This window comes from Lagopus leucura, unplaced genomic scaffold (assembly GCF_019238085.1).
Source record: "Lagopus leucura isolate 7727_CA_CO unplaced genomic scaffold, USGS_WTPT01 Super-Scaffold_806, whole genome shotgun sequence".
NCBI lineage: Eukaryota > Metazoa > Chordata > Aves > Galliformes > Phasianidae > Lagopus > Lagopus leucura.
This window is the reverse complement of record NW_024962260.1, coordinates 8,938,140-8,962,448: the sequence shown is the minus strand read 5'-3', so window position 1 is coordinate 8,962,448 and position 24,309 is coordinate 8,938,140.

Here is a 24,309-nt window from a genome sequence, read left to right as displayed (position 1 = left end):
TCCGACAGCGTGCACTTGGGCTACATTGTGCTCTCCCTCCCCCTGTACCCAGGTTTTGAGTAAATAGAATTCTCTCTGGTTGTTAAGCAGTTTGCTCCGAACCTTTTTTCTTGTTTCCTAACAGAGAATGATGGATTTGGTCATTTCTAAGGATCTTACCAGCTGTTTTGAACATGAAGACAAAAACAAGCTTGGAGAGAATTTTTTGTTCTGCTTTGGCTGTTCCCTGGTGTGCATGACTAAAACACCCATAATGTGGCATCAGTGCAAAGACGGAGGGATCTAATTTTCAGCTGCTGGAAACCAGCAGTGCCCAGTGAAATTCAGGGAGAGCTACACAGGTTCACACCTGATGGCAAACCACCCGTGACAGATGCTGTGTCCTCGCTTGGTGCAAGGTCACATGCACGATATGGCATCCACTGATTTTTCATTAAGAGCCAACAACCAGAAAGAAAGCAGCATTTTTTCTGTAAGAAAGAGGGGTCCACGCATAGCAGCTAAGTGGTGGCGTTGTGTTTTCCCTCTTCCCCCCTCTCCTGCTCCTTGCGGAGCCGGGCAGACTCCCAGCAGCACTCGGTCTATGGTTGGAGGGCATAGCTGTCATTCCATTAGGCTTGGCTAGGCCTGCGTTAAAGCGTGTCATACAAATTGAGGGGATCCAGCATATTGACAGACAGATATTTAGCATGTAATTGCACAGAAAGTGCAGCACAAAAGCTCGGGGAGGTAAGAGGCTGGAGGATTTGGACTGCATGAGATCTATTTGGAGCGAAGTTTGGACTGTGTTTCCAATGCACATTTGAGCTCCATAACAACAGGTGTGGTGATGAGGCACAAATACATCATCCCACAGACACTGAGGGAGGGTCAGTGTTCCCCCAGCCCGTTCATCCTCCTGAAAAAGTTCCATGTGAGGCAGTATCTGTTACCAAGCAAGCGGAGCCATCCTGTAGGTTGGTGCACAGCTCCCGTGCACGGATTTGTTTCTCGTAGGAAGCTGAGCTGCCTGCACTGGAGGCAGGAAAACTTTTGGACTGCCTCTTTGAACCATCCCTGCCTTTAGATGCTTAGGTGTGCATTCCCCAGCTATTCATCAGATGGATTTTGTTAGTGGTTAAAACAGGCGTAGGACATCTGATTCTGAGCTTAAGGACTGTCTGCGGTTTTGAACCTGGCCAGAAAGGTGCAGGAGTGAGGTGCAGAAGTGGCAGAAGGACTGTAATTAGCAGTTAAATTAGCATTTAGTAAATTAGCGCCATAAACGAGCGTTAATAACATTATCTCAGCTGACACGTAGGAGATCCCAGTTCGGTTTCCAAGTTCTGCTGCAGGCTTTGTGCTACATCACTTTCTTTGCCCACTGACAGGGAAATCCTAATTGAATTTATTAATTTGCATGAAGTTTCCTTTCCTTTAACTGCTGCAAGCAGGAGAGCAGCAGCAGTGCTCCCCAGTGGTCAGAGCCCAGTTCTGGGCCTGGAGGTGTGCTGGTGCTGTGCACAGGTAAGGGGAGTGTTCCTGTCACACTGCAGCTTACGTAGATGATATAATATCGTAAGGAGCTGGGTGGAATGTAGCAACAAGCTGTGTGATTGATCATTGATGATAAGCTCTTGTCATGTTCACTTGATTTAGACTGTTTTAAGTGTATCGTTTACTGATGTACCATTTGCTGCCTCTGTGACAGACAGTACATTCCACAAAAAGACTTTTTTTGTAAAAATGGTGTTGTTTGGTACCTTCACTTTTGAATGCCCAAACGGATCTGATTTCTTTATATAGCAAGGTATGCAGAATAGGAAGAGGTGTGTGAGGATATAGGTCCAGAGACTTCTTCCTTGCTAAAGCACAGCTCTCCTGAAAGTTGCAGAAGATCTGCAGGTGAAATAAGATGTGCACAGTGAGCATTGGCATGGCTGTGTGTCTGGGAATAGGGAAGGCATAAATAGCAGTGGGTGCACCGTGGTCCCAGCTCACACCAGGTGAGCTTGCAGCAGATCTGATGACTGGCATGGCAGGGCTCGGTTTTGTCCTCCTTTCTCTCAGGTCAGAAGGGGGCCTGGAAGATTTCTGTGGTGCTTGCAGACCATCGAGAAGAAAAAATGCCAAGCAAATGTAAAATGCACATTACTAATCAGGGGCTGTTTCTCTGCTGTTTGCAGCCACACCTTCTGTACACTTCCTTTTTGTGCAGCCCCGGTCCAGGTCTCTGTCAGGCAACATGATAAAGGAATAAAGCTGCAAGTGGGATCACGTTTCCCTTCACTCTTTGTGTGTATGTGTGTGTGTGTCTTTGTTTTTCTGAGCTGTAGCTCAGGGGGGCTCATAAATCTTGGAGACGACTGCATTTTTTTTCTCTCCTCCTGTATGACTGATGGTGCGAATTTATGTGTGGTATTTCTCTCCCCCAGCTTCATTCTGTTAAAATGAGACAGGAGGCCAGTAAATCTGCAGTGGGAGCTGTGCAGGGCTGAGGCTCCTCACTCCCTCCTCCTAGCAGCCTGAGGGCCAGTTGTTCCTGAAAGATAATGATTTTGGGTTTTCAGCCTCAGCTGGGATGGCAGTTGCTTGGTTTTGCAGCAGGAGTGTGCTTTGCTCCTGTGTTTCAGCATGATGCAACACTGATGAGAAAAAGATGTACTTGTCCAAGCTGACATCCAGTGTGGAGGTGGGGAACATCTTTAGGAGTGAATCAGGAGGTATCCTAGCTCAGAAACCCAGCAGCTCTCTTCATACTGTGCTTCACCTTCGCTCAAGTGTTGTGCTGAGATGTGCCCAAGGACACCGTCCATCACCATTTGCCTCTTCCAACTGCAGTAACTGAGCTAAGGAAAAGAGTTTCAGTGTTTCAAAAGTTGTGTTACAGAAGGGAGCAGGAGGTGTAAAAACTCTAAAGTGATTCTGCAAAAATACTGCACCTGCTTCTAACTCCTGACATACTAAGGGCACTTTTCTGGTGAGATCTCAGGAAGCAGATGGGCCTGGATATTCCCAGCCTGTGGTTTCCTCTCTGCTTTACCTTGATCTGCATACTTCTCAGAGAATACCTGCTGCTGTCAGTATGTGCTCCGGGGTTCCCTGAGTAATGTGAGATCAGTAGTTTTCTAGGGCAGGTCGCTGCACAGCCCAAACCCTGGGAGCATTGCAGCTCCCAGGACAGAGTTCATCTTCCTGCTGATAAAGTAAATGCCCAGTTCCTGCCATTGGAGGAGAGGTAGAGGGGTCAGTCCTGTGAGCAGATTGTGAGTGAGCAGCCAGCTAAGGCGGTGGGAGTCTAGCTGACGTGCAACAAATTAAAGGACTGGCAAAACTCTGGAGATCTGCCAGGCCAGCACTTGGGAAACAGCATCTCACTTACTCTAAGTGAAAAGGCATTAAAAGTTCCCCTTACAGTGCTGGCTGCAGCTTGCTGTACTCTCATTCTGCTGTAGTATCTGAGTGAATAATATCAAATGCTTATTCCTTCCATAAACCATTTAATTCCAGTAATGCAATACTTCTTTCCACACATAGTCTTGCTGCCTAGCTGTTTTATGCCTCTTCAGCTGCCTGGCATTAGCCTCCTCCTAAGCAGAGTAATCCGCACCCTCCCCCCTACAGAGGAGCTCCTGCTCCAACCTGAGCTTTAGGAACCTTCAGTATCAAAATTCACAGATATGCCTCTGTTTTGTATATAATGACATGAAAATTAAATGCACCGTATTAGACTAAACAGTGTTTAAAACATTTGGATGATTATGGGTATTATTTACTACTCTAATATGTCTGCACCTAGCTACTAGACCTGGAAATACGTTTTACTATCTTCAGTTCCAATTATATTGTGTTATACTGCATTATCTTGCATTCCACTATCCTATTCAGTGACTTAGTTTTCTATTTTAGCTCTGTCCCACTGCTCAGTGTTTAGTCCCATCTTCCTACTCCCCTTGCCCCTATTTCAGGGTGTGGGTCCATTGGTTCCCCCACCCCATTTGGTCACAGAACCAGGCTGAATTGGGCCAGAACACAGACATTACCAAAGGCAAAAGAATTCAGAGACCTGACCAATGAAGTTTAATTTTCATTGCACAGTTTTCCCCTGTGGTTTCTAACACGTTTATCAGATTAAGTTGTCTTTTCCCTGCTCTCTGAGTACCAGAAGCAATACAAAATGAGCAGGGTTAGAAATGTTTGCTGGGAGGTTGCTGACACTTTGCTTTGTATGTTCCTGGAGGAGTTTGGCCACAGCAGTTTGGGCAGTGGGGAGCTCTGACCTGAGAGACAAAATAATCATTTCAGGTCTCACCTCCACCTGAAGGGCTAACCACATCACATGGCCCAGTTTAATCAGTGTAAAATGTTTTAAAACCAATCTGGTTCAGCTAAGCTTATTAAACACCGTCCATGTACTTCATTTGCAACACAGCAGAGTTGTTCAGAGTCTGCAGAACTGGAAGCGTGCATTTGGGTCTCCTGGGTCGTACACATATGGCACTTCCCACACATGCACACTTTGGAGCTATCTGCATGATCAGAGCTGGCTCCAGCCTGCTCAGGAGCACAACCAAGGGCTCATGACTCTCCCACAGTTGCAGTCAGCCCTTGGCTAAGCTGCCCACACAGGGACAGCGATACCTGGGCGCAGCTGAGTGGGATGAGGATGTGTGTGTGCCTGTGAAAGCTGGCACAGGTGGCCATCAGGATTTATCCAGATAACACTGTGCGAGTTTGTTGGGTTCATTTTGGTCCTTCTTGCTTGGAAATAATGTTGGTTTGAGACCAAAACATCCAAAATCTAGTACCTCTGTCCTGCTGGTCGGTGCTTTGTGCCTTTCACTAGAGCATTAATCAAAACAGATTAAACAAACATGAAAATGAAATGTGGATAATGGCCTCTCAGAGACTTGCCTCTATATGAACCATGTGCCATCTCTGTAAAGACCAGAGATCAGGCCCTAGCCTTGGCTCTGCCCTGGGTCTCTTCCCTGGCTGTGCTCTGTCCCTTAACCCTCTGGCTGATGTTTTAAAAGGCAGTTAATGGCCAACTGCAACTAAATATCCAGGGCGATGGGATCCCCTGAGCAGCTTTCAACTCCTGGACCTTGAAAGCGTGAGGACAGCGGTGCTCCCAGGACAGGCCAAGTTGAGTGACCACAGCTGAGCTTTGTTATCATTCCAGAGTGTGAGGTTCACCTACCTGGAGCAGTATCTGGATGCTGGAAGGGCCATGCAGACACCCGTAAATCTTTGGTGTAACTTTGATGCATATAAGCGGCTTTGCTGACAAATTGGCACCCATCTCCTCCCCCTCACAACGTGACTCTCACACTGCAGGCTGCCAAGAGCTATTTCAGACCCTGGAACAAATGAAGTATTCATCTCTCCCTTGCCCTGGCAGTTGCTTCAACACCACCGTTTTCCCTCCCCCCCAGGCCGTGTGTTTCAGTGCAGGAGCCCCGAGCAGCAGCAGCAGCTGCACAAGGTGGGAGCAGGCTGGGTGAGTGCCACATCCGTCCAGCCACCCTTCGCATCGCTGAGTGCTGGCCCAGCCGCCCGTCCTCCCCCCGCTACCCGCTGCCTTGCAGCCAGTTACTGCTGCTTCAAGTTAACCCCAGATTTCTCCCCTTCTTGCCATCATCCCCCATTAACAAACCATCCAATTTTAATGCCACATGATACAGAAATGTCCTGATGCTCTTTGGATCTCTTTCCATCCGCACTCACCCAGAGTTGGGGCACCCAGGAACTGTCCTGTACCAGAAGGAGGAGGTATGTTGGTAAAGGGCCCCAGGAACTAAGTGTACTGGTTGAGGGGTGTGCATGGGTAACAGGCATGGGAAAACAGGAGATGATACAGTCATCTTCTGTGCTCCATCCATTGCCGAACACCAATTGCTGTACAGAATGCAGAGTAGTGACTGCAGAGACTGATTTTCTTTAAAGCCTTTGCTTTGGCTATATATTTTTCCTTTTACTGTGCCAAAATGCTCTTAGGCACACGCTTGTCTTAAGAACAACAAGCTCTCCTTCCATTCGCTCAGTTAAAGCTTCTCTGCAAGCTTTCAATTATGAACAGAGAAGGAAAACCAGAGAAAGAGAATGAGCCCAGGACAATCAGACATGTGGTTGTTGTGACAAAAAAGTAAATTGAATTTGAGTCAAGAAATGTGAGACATTTAGAACAATACAGTTATTACTTAGTGGAATAGCTGCCTGACAAGCAGGTAAGACCAGTATAATCCTTGATCATTATGTAAAGCAGACACAAAACAAGAGCAAAGAAAATACAGAGCAGGCTCTTTGTTTGACAATTTAAATCCTAGAGGTACAATAGCTGTACAGAACAGAATCAAACGCACAGCAATAGCCATGAATGAGTGTACAATAATTCTCGCCGTGGGATATGGATAAACCTAATACCAGCAGTGCTAGTGTGGGTGAGGCCCTGAAACACACTTCTCTTGCCAGTATACCTGTGCTCATCTTGTTTCTGTGTGCCATCAGCTGAAGCTCCGGCAGAAATGGGCCAAATGAAACCTTGCAGAGATGAACAGGAATGGGCAGTCATGCAAGAATCGAGGAGTTTTCACAAAAGAAGCACTGCCCATCTGCCAGGCTCTCACTAGGCTAACACCAAGCTAACTCACTGCCTAGTATGTCTCAGGTAGGGTGATTTCTGCACTTGCCAGTAATTTTAAGCCTCACCATATGTGGTTGGCTGCCTTTGTCTTCCAAATGCCTGCTTGTACAATGGGAATTACCTGTTGTGTTATGACAGACAGGTGAATAACATGAGAAAGACAAGTTGGATCTGGTGCTGAGCTCTCTACATTTCTCCCTTGCGTGCCCTCACAGCTGTTTCCTCAGAAGCAGAAGGAATACTCTGTACTCCTGATTACTCCCAGAAAAACGTTGTTGGAGTTTGATCCAATCTGACTGTGAATTCTTGATCGTTGCTACAGCTTTCCTTTAGAAAGACTGACATTTCCTTGGGGATCAGTGTGATACAAACAGTAACAGTGCATTCATCAGCTCCAGCCCCCCATTCTGTAACATATTTGCAACCAGAAAGAAAGAGCTTGGATTTGTACAGCCTGCAAATGAAGTGCCTTGGAAAGGTACCTCCTTCTGTAGTGCTCCCATACGTGAAGTCCTTGCACTGTCATCTGGCAGCAGTCTTCAGTTCAGGCCCAAATGAATATCCTGGACAGCTACAATTCTGTGAGCCAGGATGCGCAGCTCTCTGGCTGACTGGCAACTTGAAGGCATTCTTTCAGATGTGACTTGGTGGTCCTTCTGGCCAAGCCAGCACTGTAACAGTGCTTCCCTTGCAGCAAAACTGGCTTGTCTTTATCTACGCTGCACACATACAAAGTGCAGCCGTGCTCTGAGCGCATGGTGAAAGACACAGCAGTCACTGAGGATTAAGGGTTATGTTCTCACTCAAGCTGTGCAGCTCTCCAGTAACTAGCTCTGTTTAACATTGTTTTCACTATGCACGTGTGCCTTGTCCTACCTCAGATTGCCCAATAAATCACATACTCATCTGTCTCCAACAATGCAACGAAATGTAACTGATAATACCTCTTTCCTATGAATGAAATACAATTCATGAGTCAGAAGATCATTTAAGTACATGCTTAGCTTCTTAATACAAGGATTTTGGCTTCTGTGTTGGGTAAGGATGCTTCCCTGAACCGAATGTTAAATTGGACTCTGTTGCTGCCCGTTCAATTATTTTTGGTTTGGGGGTTGGACTCGATGATCCCTGGAGGTCCCTTCCAACCCCTACAATTCTGTGATTCTGTGATTTTCCTGTTCAGGTTATTTCTACAAAGACACATGCTTTAGCTAATCCACTGTTTATTTACTTATTTGTTTGATTATTTAGTTATTTATTTTGAGCTCATATTCTAGATCCATTGGTACATCCTATCATTTAGGACTTCTTCCAATTTTTTTCTTCTTACAATGGTGGTAGGCTCTGCACTTTCTGACTGAGAGTCTCAGTGACGTTCACTCAAGTATTTAGTAAGCCAAAAAATCATCCCAGCTGTACTCGACAGAGCGCGTCGTATCTTTGGTAAGCGAGGCCAGGAAGCAGAAGAAAAGAAACTGGAAATTCAGATAGGAAGCAGTTGCAGGATGGGACCAGCAGGCTGACGTCCCACCACCCAAGACCTCAGCAAGCAGTGCCGCTCTCTGCTGCTCCGTGCGCGGTCCCACCGGCAGCGGCACCTGCATGGCACAGCCGCCGACCTGCCTCAGCCCTCAGCCCGCATCTCCCTGCCTGGGCCGTGTGGGACACAGCGATGGAGCTGCCATTCACCATGAAAAACAAACAACAGGCTGTGGGAATAGGAACAACTTCCTTTTCCCTCCAGCCCTGTCAGGCCGTGTTGGTGCCGGCCGCGCTGAGCGCTGGGGCAGCGAGCGATCCTGCAGCAGCCCAGGGCGGATCAGGAAGCGTGGCAGGGCAAGGTCACCTCCTGACCTCCGGTCCGGCCAAGAATGCAGCTTGCTGCCAGGCTCTAGGGAAGGCTTTGCTTCTTTCCACAGCTTGAGATCCCCGTGGTTTCTGAAGGAAAGAAGTTCGCAGCACAATTTTTATTTTATTTTCCCAATAGAATTTTTAGAAGGGTAGATACCAATGAAATGGTGTAATCACTAGAGAGCTTTGGAGAGAGGCAATTCACTCGATGTGTATTTGGGGGCAAAAGACTGTGATTAGTATTTCGCTATACCGTAAGAAGCACTGAGGTTCGTTCTCTGCATGACACGACTGTAAGCTTTCAAAATAGAATGCTGTAACAGAGGACAACCTACAAAATACTTTGAGGTAACACAAATCTTTCTCTCGCAAAAGATAAAAAAAAATAAAATCAGCAAACAAACATGTGATCCAATTCTTCATTAAAAATGTATGATCCCACTGCCACATACATTTGTAAGAGAGAAAGATGAGGTAAGATTAGGGTGCAGCTCCTGCAGTTGGTTGGTGCCATCGTGCCTCTTGTTCTTTGGACCGTCAGACCTGGCTGCTTTAAGGGGAAAGGAGGGAGCAGCTGAGCTCTTTCTGATCATATTTTTAATACTATTGTAAATCTGCCTGTTGCAAAGCTATGTGCAGATGTGACAAATATCACTGTTCCTGTTCTGGAGATGGGGAAGCTCAGATGTTTGTTGTGACCTGTGTGCGATCGTGTAACTGCTCAGTTAGGGGTGAAGTCCAGGTCCCCACAGTTCTCCTGTCTTCTCAGCTGGAGCGTTTTGCTGCTGCTGGAGGGAAACAGGGATGTGTGCTTTGGGAAAGATGGTTTGTTTTTTCTTAGTGAACCTACTGCCAATCTCAGCAGCAGGAAAGCTCTGCGGTGAAGCCGTTCTTCCCAGTATCTCTCTGTACCCCGTTCTTCATCTCTTCATCGGGAGGCAGTGACAAGAACGGGGTGAACTCTTTTCTCAGCTCTAAAGCTTTCCTTTCAGGTCAGTACCTGATACTGTGTCACAGGTAGAGGACAGTGTGGTCGGACTCGTCTCCCCGGGCGCTGTGGGAGTGTCAGCCACTGCGAATGCTTTTCTTTGCAGAAAGGTCTATGGCCAAGAGACAAGCAGGCTGTTTGCTGATATCCACTTCAGTAATTTGCCAGTGTGTGATAAAGAAGCCACCTTTGTTCAAATTGTGAGTACTAGTTAGTTAGAAACAAAAATCATATTTTCCATATTAATTGAACTACTTTGAACTTAAACATCCTGAATTTCAGGATGCTTTTTCCTAGCAGAGTGAAAAGCTAATCCAACTTGCTGCCAGTGTTTTCTTGACGTTTTTCTCAATGCTGGTTTTATATTTCCTCCCATGCTGCTGAAAACAAATAGTGAAAAGCTTGTTGAACCCACAGCACAAGAATGCACCTTCCCAGGATACATCCAAAACCACCCCAAATCAAAAGACTACCTTGTAAAAGTTATGTTTGTGTTCTGCCTTTGAAGTTGTTTCAGGCTATTTAATGCATCCCGCACTGATTTTTGTTAGCATTATTTTAGCTCACAATATCATAAAGAACTCATTGTAATGCTTTATAGAAACAGAGATGAGGATAAGGGGTACATTGCTACCGCTACGTTGTCCTGCTGTTGTCTGCTTCATGCCAGAAAGTGTTGTGTGACATCTGCATGAGTTTCCCTTTGGCTGGAGCTACCTGATACTGGTGCTCACGCCATTCCCTCCTCAGCTGCAGAAGCTTAAAGGGCCACATCAGCAATTCTGTGTTATTTGAGTTTTCTGCATCCAGGAAGAGGGAGTGGTTCCACATTAAACATCAAGCCAGCCTGTAATAAGAATATATTTAATCTGCATCAAACACAGTTCATCTCTTGATTGCAAAATTGGAAGCTTAGTTACAAAAGAAATGCTTAAATGAGAAAATTGTAACTGAAAACACAGCAGAGCCCTGGCAGTGGCACAGCACGACTTCGTGTAGCTATGGCAGAGCAAGAACCATCAGCAGTGGAGCTCCACCTCCAGGGTGCTGCACCCAGAGCTTTGGGTTCCCCCATGCTATTCTCCTGTTAAAGGATTACCAGCATTGTTGTGCCCAAGTGACCCATCAGAGTAGCCATCTCCACCCACAGACATTTATTTTTACTGATGAATTCAATGACAATTGCTACATTGCTTGATGAGTGCTGCTAATTTGTGAAGATGTATGTGAAGCTGGTCACGTTGGTTTGGAATTTGAAAATAATCTTGCTCACCCTAAGCTTGGTTTGCTACCTCGGAGATTAACCCCATATTCTCCCTGGACAGCGTGATGAACTCTCATGACATTTTGCACTTCAGTTTTATTAGTGCACTTGGGTGCCCCAGGGTTACTGTAGCATGTTCCCCTCTGGCTTCTCACTTGTCTGGGCCCTGCTCTCTGCCTGCAGCAGCCAGGGCTGTATTTTTGCTCTGATTTGAGATATACTAAATGTCAAATTGCATTTAACAAAGACGGTTCTGAAACCAAACAATGTCCCAGCACCCTTCACCACGGTCTGGGCCATCAGTAACAGGACATTCCTGGCTCCCAGCGAAGTTAGGCACAGGTGGTCTGCCCCATCTTCAGACTTCCAGCTGGGATGGCTGAGTCAAGAGCCCCGTCCTGAATGGGAACAGACGAGCCCCTTCAGATTTAGCATCACGAAGCGCTCAGTGACTCTTTGAATGTCTCAGTTTCACTCTGGATGAACGCGGGTGATGGGAACGCTTGGGCAGGGTGGATCGCAGCTCTGATCCTCCGCTGGAGCAGAGGAGGCAGTGTCCCTGCGCCGGGCTGGGAGCGATGCGCTGCTAGGCACAGCCCTGAACTTTGGGAAAGTTCATCGCTGAACTCTGCATCCGTAGCCAAGCTGTCCTGTCTGGACGTGCTGCAGGAGAGAGCTTGGTCAGCGCCTGTAGGGCCTGCGAGGGGGTGGGGAGCTCTTGAATAAAATGATGATGATTAATTATTATTTCATAATGAGGGATTATCACAGGCTTTGCAGTTAAAGAACAGTACTTAGCGATTCTGTGCTGTGGCACTGTGCGTGTTCAAAGCGCTGTACAAACAGCAACTAAATTACTAAAATGATGAGATTATTTACTAGCCCGTGTCTTTGCGTTTCTCAGGAAAGGGTGGGGAGTGTTTAGAAATTTGTCCTTGACAGTAGCATGGAGTCACATTCCAGGACTGTGGCTCACGTTGCCAGGCCTGTGATGTGCTTGTTTGGCTTTTATATTTGGGAGAGCGTCATTAGGAAAATAAAGTTAATAGCCTGCGCTTGCCGTGTATAAGTGCTCTGCAGCCTTGCCCCTCCTGCTCTGCCATGGATGACTGGGTGCAGAGCTCTCGCTCTTTGGCCTGAGCCATGTAAGAGGTCAGCCTGGCCCTAAACTCTGTGACCCTCCCACCATATCGTGACCTCGCACGGCCCATTTGCTCTGTCTTGCAGAAACACCCCGTGCTGCCAAGTGCTGTCAGATTAGCTCCAGTGATAAAGTTTGGTCCCCATCTCTGTGTCGTGTTGCCTCTTCTGCAAAAGACTTCTCTACAACTTGCACGTTCATCTTTGTAGATTTCACTATTATTATTCCCATTTTTATGCTGTATTGCTTTGTGTTCCTGGTTTTCTTAGAAGGAAGGAGATTTGGACCCTGTATAAAAATTATTTACCCACAACCTTGCTTTCTATAGAAGCAACATCTTTCCTTTTTAAATAGGAAAACCTTAATGGGGAAGATCTTTAGAACGCTCCATGAAATAACTACTTCATAGCTATAGCTATGAGTAGGTTTATTTCATCAGTGGATCCCGTATTAGCAATCCATTAATGGAACAGAGATTTCTGAATTTACAGCTCATTTGTTTCTAAATCTATGAGCAACAAGGAAACTTTATTCCACCCGATGTTGGCATTTCCAGTCTTTGAAATGTTTGAGTTGATTGAGAAAAGCAGTGTTTAGCCCTGGCTGATGTGGAAAAGCTCGTATGGAGACAGAGCATGTTGACACTTCATTTACGGTTTCTTTCACGTCAGCTGCTTGGGGTTCAGCACAGAGTGCAGAAACAGGGAGAACAAGCTCTCCAGGACCTTTGCAAAGCTGGGGCAGAAGTGGTCCCAGGCCACAGTATGATCACTGTTTGCCTGCAGCTTGCACCTCCTCCAAAATCCAGCAAACGTTAAAATGTACAAGCCATCACAGAACTAAATAGTGAATCACTTTCTTCTCTTGTAGCAGTTCACCTCTTACATGACACACCGTCCTTTGTGGATGCCTTCACAGGGCTTACTTTTCTGCTCCATACTCCTCTTCAGTGGACGCTGAGCTGCAGTGTTATTCCCAGGTCTGCCAGATGCCCCCAGCAGTGGTGAGTAGGAGATCACACTGCAGGGATACCCAAACTGGTTGGGTATAAACCAGCTTGAATTTTGATGCAGTCTGGTTGCATTAGCCCAATAAATCTGAGGGGACAGCAGCAGGCATGCAGTGCTCAGCTCATCCGATAGCATTTCTCAGCATTAGAGGTGCTACTCTGTGCTGAGACTGAACTTACAGCTTGGGTCTCTGATCTCCAGCATCCCTCCACAGCTTGGAGGCTTCCTGTTTCTCCCTGTAAATCTTCCATGCCTCAAATTATCTTTGGTGAGCTGCATTGCCACACCTTTATTAAGTGTGTTTCTATGGGGAGCGAGGTTCATCTCTATGCAGAGCCTGCAGTAACTCCTCAAACCACGACACATCTGGCTGGGCTTGTACCTTTTAACATTACATCAGTTTGTAACCAGGATTTTGTTTTGTACTGACACAAAAGTTGAGGCATTAACATAAAAGCATTGCCATTATTTCCTACTTAATCCTGACAGTAATTGCTCACCAAAAAGTGATTTCAGTGACCTTGTTGAGGAGATTTGGTTAGCAATTAAAAGTATTTTGTTGGAGGCTTTTTGTTCTGTTTTCACACAGCAAATGGTGCTTTTAAGTTCCAGAATTACCTGCTGCAATCCAGTGAAAATGTAGGATTATGGTCGGAATGTATAGTCAAACTAATTTTAAAAAATCTTCTGAACTTGGCTGATAAGTAAAAGTATTAATTGCTCACTAGTAAGCCTAATTGCTGTTCTAAGTGCACTTCAAACCACAGCTCACACCTGCCTGCTGCAGCAAGAAATGCTGAGAGCTACGATGCAAAGGCTGCATGGCTGTTGGAGCTCCGTGGGGATGTTAGGAAAAGCCCCATCCATGTTTGTTGCGGTGTGCTTTCAGACACCGATTCCATCTGCTCTTGGGCTGATCAGAAGATTTCACCCTATTCAAACTCCAAACCTGCTGGGCAAAGAAAGGCGAGGTTACACCTCAGCTCTGGGTCTGACTGCAACAGCATCGAGTTGTTTCAGCCACTGAGAGCTGGGAAAAAAACCCAGCAGCACAAAACAAACAACAAAAACTCAGCAGAGTAATGGTTTTCCTTCTGTTTTCCAGACCAGGCCGCTCCTTAGAGAGCCGCCATGCTGTGAGTTTGGGCAAGTCCCACGTGCCTCAGTTTCTCCATCAATCACTGTGAGAGTGTAAGAAGAAAAATCACTTTATAAGTACTCGTTATTTGTTAAATGCAATCAGAATGTAGCAGAGGGACTGGAAGATTTATGTAGCTGTAGGAAAGAAAACGGCATCGTGGTTCCAGAACAGAAATGTACCATTTCTAGTTCTAAGGGAAGATTTTGACCCTCTTTGTAAATACCGTGGAGAACTGTGCGTTAGACAAGGTGGGCCTGGGCGTCGGAGTCTGAGATTACCTGTGCATCAGTACCGCTAGGGAAGTGTGGCTCTTGCTCCTGTATGGACTTGATAATCTATGAAAAGTAAGAGGAAAATATGAGAAACATAAATGTGGTCCTGTGGCTGGTGATAATTATTATTTTGTTTTGATTTATCGCTCACAGGAATTTTTTTATGAGAGCCTCACAGGCATAATTCTTTCTCGTACATAGTTTATTTTTTGCCAAAACGACAGAGGACAGGATATTTAGCGGAATTTGTCTGATGGGTGGGTGGAGAATGGAGGGGATTTGGACTTGTGCCAAACACTGGGAAGGCAAAAGAATGAAAAGAACCCAACTTGCTGCAATCCTACATTGCTCTTATCTCAGGCAGGGCTATGTGCCTGCAGTGGCACTCCGAATGTCGTGTGATTGCTGCGCTGATAGCGGTCTGTGCTCCCACTCTGCTGCAGCTTCAAAGGGCTCTTCACCATTTGCATAACTGTGAAAGCCGCAGAGATCAAGCAGCCTGTAGCGGGCCAAAAAATCGACATTTGAAAATATAATCTTCTTTTTCGCGTCTGAGACTTTAGGATACTTTAGTTTTGCTTTTTGAAAGTGTTTCGCAGTAACCGACAAAAGCAGCCAGGTATCTGCTGTTCTGCTGCCTCAGTCCGGTGGCTGAGGCTCTGGACAGAAACAAGCAGACGCGGCGTCACACGGAGCCATGAGGGCTGTCAGCACGCTTTGGCATGACAGAGGCGTGAGATGTTATTAAAAAAGCACAGAAGTGCCTGTGGAAGTTTTCAAAGCAGCGCTGCCAGGTGTTTGGGATGGACTGCTTCTTATTTTGGCTATTGAGACGAAGTTTTAAACTTCTGGGAGTCCTTCTGAAAGCAGTGCTCTCGCGTTTTAGCAGTGTGGTGCCAGCTGCCACGAGCTGTCCCTCTGCCAGTGACGACTCAGCTTTCCAACCACAGTGTTGTGGCTATAATTTCTCACCTTGAAATGATTTTAATCCTGCATACGAGGTGCATAGGCAGTTAAGGGATTCATGTATGCAAGAGGATTGTGAGGCCTGCCCTTACTTGCAAAACCACAAGAAAAACTGTATGTTTTGCTCATCTCCTCTCTGATACCACGGTGACCTTAAATCACTGGAAAAGGAACGTGTTCATTATCGCTGCCGATCCATCCTTCCTCCTGAAGTGAAATCTGCTTGCTGGAATGAGCTCAGTTCTGTAGATGCAGCCAGGCTTGTGAGTGGGCTTAAGGAAAAATGAAGTCTATTAGACAAAATAAGGAAGCAAAGCATTGACTAAATTTTTTTGTTCCTTTTATAGTGATTATATTACCTTATAATTTTAGCACACGGAATGTTCACACTTGATTTCTAAATGCATTCCTGAAGAATGTAGGTGAAAGAGAACAAGGAATGCATAGCTCTTATTTCATGAGGTTTTGCCAGTAACTGCAATAGTAAGCTCCTCTCATCAGTATGCCAGCAAATCCTTCCCATGGTTTCCATCTCAGAGCTGCTCTTTCTGAAGCTAATGCATTTCAGGAGGCTGCAAGAGGCGTTTCCTTCCTCAACAGGAGTTCCATTCGGAAAGCGCATTGCCCAGAAGCATCAGCAGCACCATCAACTTGCAGGCAGGAGCAGGCGTGCTCAGCACATCACCTCTGCACGCAAACACCTCCTCCAGGCACAGCATGTTTAGCTTCGGTAGGGATTTCCACTCTGACTGACAGCTAAAGGCCAAAGCCCTGGAGGTGCTGTGCACCCCCACCGCCCGGCGCCTCGGTGAGGTGGGAAGGTGTTGGGCACGCTCCAGGCTGAGCCCCGAGGGATGCATTTCCAGAGGTTTGCAGTGCTGGGCACCTAGAGGAGCATGGACATTTCTGAGAACGTGGCTGTTCAATGCATATTAATATGCAGGAAATGAATCACACGTTGAGCCATTCGTGGCTTCTGTAGAATTTCCTCCACTGCTCCCATTAGAGACTGAGGCTCAAGTCTGCAGAGCTCATGCACACCTGACCCCAAAGTGAGTTTTACCGTCACAAAAATAGTTTTGTTGAGGGATTGGTGCCTTGGGATGGTCTCAGGATTCCTCTTGGGCTTTGAAAAGGGATTAGCACGTGATGGGAAGGATTCTAGCATTGTACTGATTGGTGGTAGGATCTGCTTATGGGGCAATATTTGGGCTTAGCTCCAGACATATAAAAACAAGTGAGGGTGGGGAACAGGCCGAGCGCAGGAAGATCACAAAATTTTTCCAAGTGGGAAGATGTGAAGCATTTAGGCAGTTCAGTCCATCTGTTTTACCAAAACAAATTCTGAGACGTGACTTGGTTACAGTACATGAGCACCTTTTGGGAAGGAAAATACCAGGTACAAAAGGCTGTTTAATCTTGAGCGGAAAGGCAGAACAAAAATTGACATCTGAAAGCTGAGATCAAACAAATAAGAAATTAGATTTTTTTTCTTTTCACCAGTGGGAATAATTAGTCATTAGAATAAGGATATGTGTACATTTGTGTACTTCCATTCGAGAGGTTGCTTTTCTGGCAGACAAGCAGTGGCCAAGTGCAAGGTATTGCAGTCTGCACTGAGGTACCCATGTGAAATGCTGGGGTAGGGAATGGTTCAGACTGTACTCTCCGATTCTCTCAAGCACACTGAAACTTTCTGGCTCTATAAAATCGCCATCTTCTGAAACATCTCAGCTCCACAGCTGTGTCCCAAGTACAGCACACGGATTTTGGGTGGAAAGAAATGCTGCTGAGCACCATATGAGGGCTCAGAGCTCTGAAATGAAAGCTGGCACGGCTCTGCCTTGCTGAGATGGGAAGGCACATGCACAGCTGGACATGCTCAGAAATTCCTGGTGATTCTGCAGAGGTCAGTCCTTCACTCAAAAATGTGTTTCTGATTACATTCTGCTCCCTTGCAGATAACAATGCAGTCAGTGACAAATCTAGGGGAAGACAGGCTTTCCGAGCAACTACCATGCATTTGCCTTCCACTGGGCTGACACAGCTCATCTGGTTTAACTTCTGCATGGCAGCCGGGCGCCAATCAACCCTGCCGTGGCTTTCCTTGGAGAGGGCAGATCTTCTCCAAAACAGTATGGCTGCTCCTTCAGTGAAAGGATCAGCTCTTCTCTCAGTAACACAATTACTTCTAATGACTGATATCTGGGTCAGACAGATAGAACCCTTTTGCAAAGGAACAACGCTTTTCCTCTGCAGCCAAATCACGTACTGTACTGTGCAGTGCAAAACGAAATGGCTCATGAAAAATGATAAAGCGTGGCTTTATCTCAGAGATCTCCATCTGATATTTTATAAAGCATGTCTAGGCCCTCTTAAATGGGGCAGAAAGGCTTGGCAACAACACTTAAAAAATGCAGCTGGGCCCATTAAGCCTTTTACCCTCTTTTCTGGGAGAAAACTTCTGTCTTGGACAGCTGTAGAAGGAGGAATGGATGATCCAGCAATTAAGACCCTGCTTGAGGAATTGTGTGACCTGGATTCGACAGGTCAGATCTTCTGTCTGGCTCTGTGCCGGCTGCTGTGATTTGTTATACCCCCATTTTGATGTTGTAAAATTGGGACAACAGAATTAATTTGTCTTGCACAGGGGGAAAGGTGATTGAGGTCATAAAACAGAAAAACTGGAGTTCTTGGGAAAGTAATGCTGCCTCTGCTCCAGAAGGCTACTGTGTCCAAAATCCGGCCAGCAGCAGCCCCATTACAAAGGTGGCCAAGGGCCCCAGGTGGAGATCTCTGCAGAGCCCTGCATGCATGGGTGCAGTACCAAGCTGGCAGGTTGGCAAGGCTGGTGCTGGGTTTGTAGCTCACCAGCCAGCCCAATAGGTCTGGGACAAGTGCAGTGCCCAAGAGCCTTGTGGCTCTGAGAAGGATGGCAGGCAGACTGACTGCCAAGATCCAGAGCCACACTCATTTCCAGTGCATGTTTCAAAATGTTTTGGGTTTGTGCTTAATCCAAGAAGTAATATCCGAAACCTCCACCGAGGAACATTAGCATTCCTGTGCTGCTTCTCTAGATTCTGATCAGCTCTCAAGTATACCGTCTCCGCTTTATAGCACTCGTTCTCTTTTACTTTTTTCATTCACAACCAATTTTTTCTGGAGTCCAGCCTCAAAAAGTTGTCAGTTTTGTTCTAATTACGGGTGATTCTGAGCCAAAACCTCAGATATTAACACATGTGAGCGAGTGGGAAAGTCAGCAAGGAGAACAGCATGCAAATTTCTTGCCTCAGTGCCTCACCCACAGACACAGAGCCAGCGTCAGAACCTGGGTCTGATCATTGCTCCACACTGCCCTAAATGCGATGCTTCAAAGCCAAGCTCCATGCTTGGTCCCAGGCCGCAGTATGATCACTGTTTGCCTGCTTGCACCTGAGAAAAAAGCTCTTTGAAAGCAGGCTCTTAGATAACCCAATATCAGGTGCAGACCAACATTAAAGGTATGGAGGCAGAGGAAAGGCTGCAGAGAAGAGGAGACAGAAAGTCTTCTACAGACAGAGCAAACTGTGAGCTGAAGCCTCATGGGATCAGGTCACACAAGCCCCCCATATCAATCCCTATGGGAATTCTCCACCCATTCCCAGCTGTCTCATTTCCTGGTGGACCGTATTTGGGATTTTTGAATCCTAGTTTTACCTGCTGTTCTTCTCTGCCTTTGGTCAGGGAGGCTGACAAAGCCCTCTGAGCCACCAGTTCCCCAGTCTCATCCCCATAATATGAGAAGATGGTTGAAAACACTGGAGTTGCTGATACCATTTTAGTCTCTGCCTTCATCAGGAAAAAAAAGAATGCAGAGAACTGCATGGAGCATGCCTGTGCTGGTGACTAATGACTATTAGCGCCTTATTGCTGTCAGGTGAACTAGTAGCCAAGCCTCAGACATGTGGTCATTGTCAAGAGGAATTCTTGACTCCCCTCTTAGGAGCACCTCCTCCTCCCCTCCCCGGCCATTAATTACTTCCACCATCCTTCCAAACTGCCAAGGAGTGAGGAGCAGCAGAGCTGGAGATGAAAGGAAGCAGCGGCTGCCCTGGTTTCCAGGTCTTTCAAATAACCAGTCTGTAATAACTTCCACAGCCAAGGGAAATGGGCGAGCTGTGGGAGGAAGGTCAGCGCTGAGGGGAGGAAGGCTCTTGTGTAGCAATGATGTAGTGGCTCCTAATGGAAGAAACCTGTGGAATTAATCAAGTGCTGTGCCTCATTTGTTAATGACAGCAAGCCTGAAACATGCACTGGCCTCTGTTGCTGGTGGGTAGGTGTGACCCTGGAAGCCCAGCCAGGCTGTCAGCTTGGGGACGTGGGCTCAGAGTGACGGACAGGCCCAGCAGCAGCAGATGCTGAGGGTGACAGGGCGCTGGGACGGGACACGGCTGTCCGCGCGCCTCGTCTCTCCAGGCCGGCTGCAATGCAGCACGGAACAAGGCCAGTGCTGACCTCCCATGCTTGGCTTCCAGGCTGTCATGCGTGAAGTCAGTCACGCTCAGTTTCCCCCAGATTAGTGTGGGGTATTGAGATGACATTGTTCTGGCTTGCTCGCTGCAGAAAGCAGCAGCTCTGCGGAACCAGTTAAGGCGGTTTGGGCCCAGCTTCCATCTCCTCACCCCCACGCACGCTCCAGACTTTGGCCTTGATTTCATGGGCCAGAGATGAGCAAGAATCAAAGCGGAGCAATTATTACCAGCACATGGGGCAGGTCCTCAGCCCCTTGCCTCCAGCTGTCCCTACAGGAGCGAGCGTACAGGCACAGCAAGTGAGGGGTGCTAGGAGAGCCTCCTCCAGTGTTGTGGGGGTGGGAGGAGTGCTGGAAGCAAAACCTCCCACAGCTTCTTGATTTATGGGAGAAATTGCTAAAGTGGTTAAATCTTGCACATCCCGGGAGCAGCATCAAGCAGAGTCATCCAGAGCTGCTGGAGACTCCTGTCCTTGGTGCCCCTGAAGCAAACCAGCACAGGGGACGCATTCGGGCTGCACCACACCCTGCGCTGCTGCTTCAGCTGTGTTCTTGCCTCTGGCAGTGGATTGCTGCCAAAAGCACTGGTGAGGTTGCTGGGGGCTTGCCCTGCTCCTGGCAAAGATGGGCAGAGAAACAGGGCCCAGGCTCAGCTCCCTGATGCGCAGGTCTTCTTGCACCATCCTGCACTGTGTGCTTCTTGGACAGGGAATGAAATTTTGGCCCTCCGTATGCCTGATGCAGTTAACATATTAGGCCTATGCAGTTCCTTAGAGAATGGCAGATACGAATGGACAGCCAGTAACGAGTCTTCTCAAATATTATAGTCTTCCTATATATATAAAAAATAGCATACAGTCTCATTATAGGAAACATGTGTGTTCTTTCTACATAGGCTGGGCAGATTTCTGTTGGAAGAAATGACAGTCTGACCAAAATGCCAAGCTCCATACCGTATCTCGTTACACCCAGGAGAGGGGCTGCGTTTTCTGAACCTAAGGCCCTTTTTAAGCTCCAATCCCCTTCAAAGGCATGCAGCTGCACACTGCCTGGTAGGGAAGGGTCTTCAAAATATCTGCGAGGTCACTGTCTGATCTTGGATTAGTCATTTAACTGCCCCATACCTCTGGTAAAACTGAGATAATACCTATTGACATAGCACAAGATTTTCAAGATCCAATGCTGAAAATATTCTAGGGCAAACCCAGTCATCTACCCAGTAAGGGTAGATTTTCTTGTGCTTGTTCATAGTCCTGATTTCTTTTTAAGTAATGACATTAATTGATTCAGTGGATTAAGAGTCTTCAAAAGCCAAATGATTGAAAATTACTCCTCTGAAAGATCAGCGCGTGTGGGGATTCTTTCAGAATGTGTAACAGAAGGCCTTTAAAACTCATTTATTTGTGGCACAAACATCACTGTGTAATGCTAGCACACTTGAAAAACTGGAAGTGAGATTCACTGACTTGGGTTCATACTTCCCAGCCACATGAAATGCCACAAGGTCAGTAAACATCCCTCTGAGGGAGATGGGAGGTGCTGAGCTCTGAACCCTGTGGAAGTCTGGCCTTTAAAAGCCAGCAAATGCCCTGCAGCATTCCTGTCACTGTCATTCCCCTGGCAGTCCTCTGGGAGCTGTGGGCCACACACCAGCAATGGGCACCTTCAGCTCACGCCGCCCCGACATGCAGCTGATGGGCTGGAAGCCTGGGTTTGCAGTGCACCTGGGGACCTCAGTGTGCATCAGACAGCCCAGGAACAGGGTTTGATCAACCCAGAAAAACTGCTTTGGAAAGAGGTGGATGTACCACATACTTTATAATCCCATGATCTCAAGCTACGCTTAATCTTTAGGCAGGAAACATAGCAAACAGCCACAGGTGCCCCCATGTGCACAGCACACTCCAACTGACAAACCTGATGCCCCGGGATCCTTTTATAATTGTGCATCTCTCAGGGAGCCCTCGTGTTTTTTGTTTTTTTTTTTTTCAGCCCAGTGATAAATTAAAGTCTTTAGTCCCATTAAAGTATTAAATTTTAGTTAAGTCCTTAATTAAGCCCTCCTTGCTTTAATTAAGGCATTAAGATTTAATTAAAAGTTAACATTTTGGCAAAATCGAATTTCTCTTCTGCCTTAACCCCACTGTGGCCCCAGATGTCAGCTGATCCTACAAAGTCAGAACCTCTCTGAACGCCTTCCCCATGTGCATGAGCAGGCACGCCTGCCTCTACTCACAGTGGAGCTCCAACTGCTGCACCCAGCGTTGCTTTTTGCAGCACAGCAGGACAGGCACAATGCGCTCCTCTCTGCTCAGCTCCCTTCCTCTGGACCATGAGGCAGAGACCACCTGAGCCAGCAGGACAGCATTCTGCAAGGCCCCCCAGGGAAATCCTCCATGTGCACTTCTGTCCACAGCCCAGCTGTGGTGCTTAGCGAGCACCAGTAAGTGCACCTCGGCTTTGCTGGACTTGTCTCTAAGCCTAAGTGCAGGTGCTGGTCCCCGGACTGGCCAGGTGGGTAAATTTCCAAGAATAAAGTCAAAACCTTGACCCATTCCAAAACAAATTGTTGCTATGTACCTGGATGTGCCCAAGATCTTGGCTCTGCTTCAAGCCACAGAATTATTGAGCACAATTATTGATCTCAAGTGGCATACTGCAAACCAGGCTTTTGGCTCTGACAAAGACCTGAACTTGAAGCAGGGAAGCATCATCTTTCAGCTGGTCCTGGACAGCCTCTGTGCAGCTCCCATGTCAATGTGTGATGGGCAGCCAAACTTGGATCAAAATCTCACCCTCGGTGTAAAGTTAAAATAAAATCAGACGAATTTTTATCAGCAAAAGATTTAATTCTATAAAGTGGCATGTGAGTGTGAGAGTATGCCCTGTAATAAATCCACCACCTGAACACCGCAGAGAGTTAGCAACAGCTGAGGATATCAGCCGTGACAAGGCTGGCTCAGCTCCAGGCTGGTCCACCAGAAAGCCCAGTGGGAGAATACACTGGAGAATTTATTTGAGCAAACATATTCCTTGTGCTCTCCCGGACCCTTGCTGAAATCCAGTGTGTTTCTTGACACATCCTTGCACCCAGCCTTGATGGTTTCAAAGGCTGGTGAGGCCCCTACGCTTGGAAGGCAAAGCCAGCATACTCCATCTTAGCCTTGTAGTCACGCTTCATTTCAGTCTTCCATCTGCATACTCTGACTTGTCAAAACCAGCTCATCCCAGCTGTCATTGCAAAAGCACCTTTCCTTGGAGCAGAATAGAATTGGCAAAGGAGAAAACTGCATTTTTAATAGGTTGCATTTCTCTGACACTTCTCATCCAGGGATGTCAAAGATCTCTGCAATGCTAACGACATTCTTGTGGGTTGTATGCTACTACCTGGGGTTCAAGTCAAAGAAACTGAAGCGCTCAGCCAGAGCAACCTCCTGGCCAGCCCTCAGCACCAGAAGTCTTGGCTGCCAGGATCCCTCTGCCACAAGAGCCCGGCTGCCAGCTGCAGAGGTGTGCATACAGCCAGAGACCCCAGCACACAGTCTGTTCCTGGCCATGCAGTCACTGCAAAGGAAATTGTATATCCCAAGGGGTTCTGGCTTGATGCATACTGAAGATGTGCAAACTTGTATGGCATTTTCTATATGAGAATACTGCTCAGCTCTGATGCAGTGTCCTGCATCGCCTCTTTTCTCAAACACTAAAAAGGAGAGCAATCTTCACAGCCTGTCCCAAAAAACTGTACAGAACAGAAGACCGTCTCAGGGGCACCCATATTTTGGATTCTTACCAGAACAACAGCTTTGTTTTGGATTCTCACCAGAACAACAGCTTCTTGGATACTGACAGCATTTGCGTCTTCCTGCCCTTGGCTGTTTGCTCTGCTGCTTCTGGGCTTTGGGCTCTCCTGAGGGCAGGGCGTTCATTCCCTCACCCTCTGCAACAAGCAGAGGAACTCCTGCGGCCTTCTGAACTTCGAGATCCGGGGTCTGGCACTGCTTGCATTTATGCTTTGGCAGTGCCAGTGGGGGTCAGCGTGCTTGGACGGGAGCGGGATTCTGGCACGCCGTGCGGTCACGGCTGCCAAGTTCCTCCTCAGCAGAGATACTGTGAAAACTGTAATGCTTTCTACATTATCTTCCTATATAATGGCTTTACAATTCTGACAAAAGTAATTAAAGGTTGCATTTGAACCAGTACAAGATGGCAAGGGACCTGAAACTATATCTGCGATGTAGATTTTCCACTGGAAGCAGAAAAGAAAAAAAAACCACCGCCGTTGGCAGCCAGCTGCACAGCAGCAAGCCTCACGGCCCGGCCCGCCCGGGGAAGGCTGCCGGCGGCTCGGGCCGGGCTCCGCGGCCCCGGGGCACAACCGTGCTGCGGAGCGGGCCGTGCCGCTAGAGGGCCCTGCGGAGCGCAGTGCCGTGCCTCGGAACCGCGCCGGCGGCGCAGCCCGCACGGAACGCCGCGGATGGGCGGCGCGGCGCTGGGCGCACGGTGGGTACGGAGGCGGCCGGCAGGCGGGACATCGCCATCTC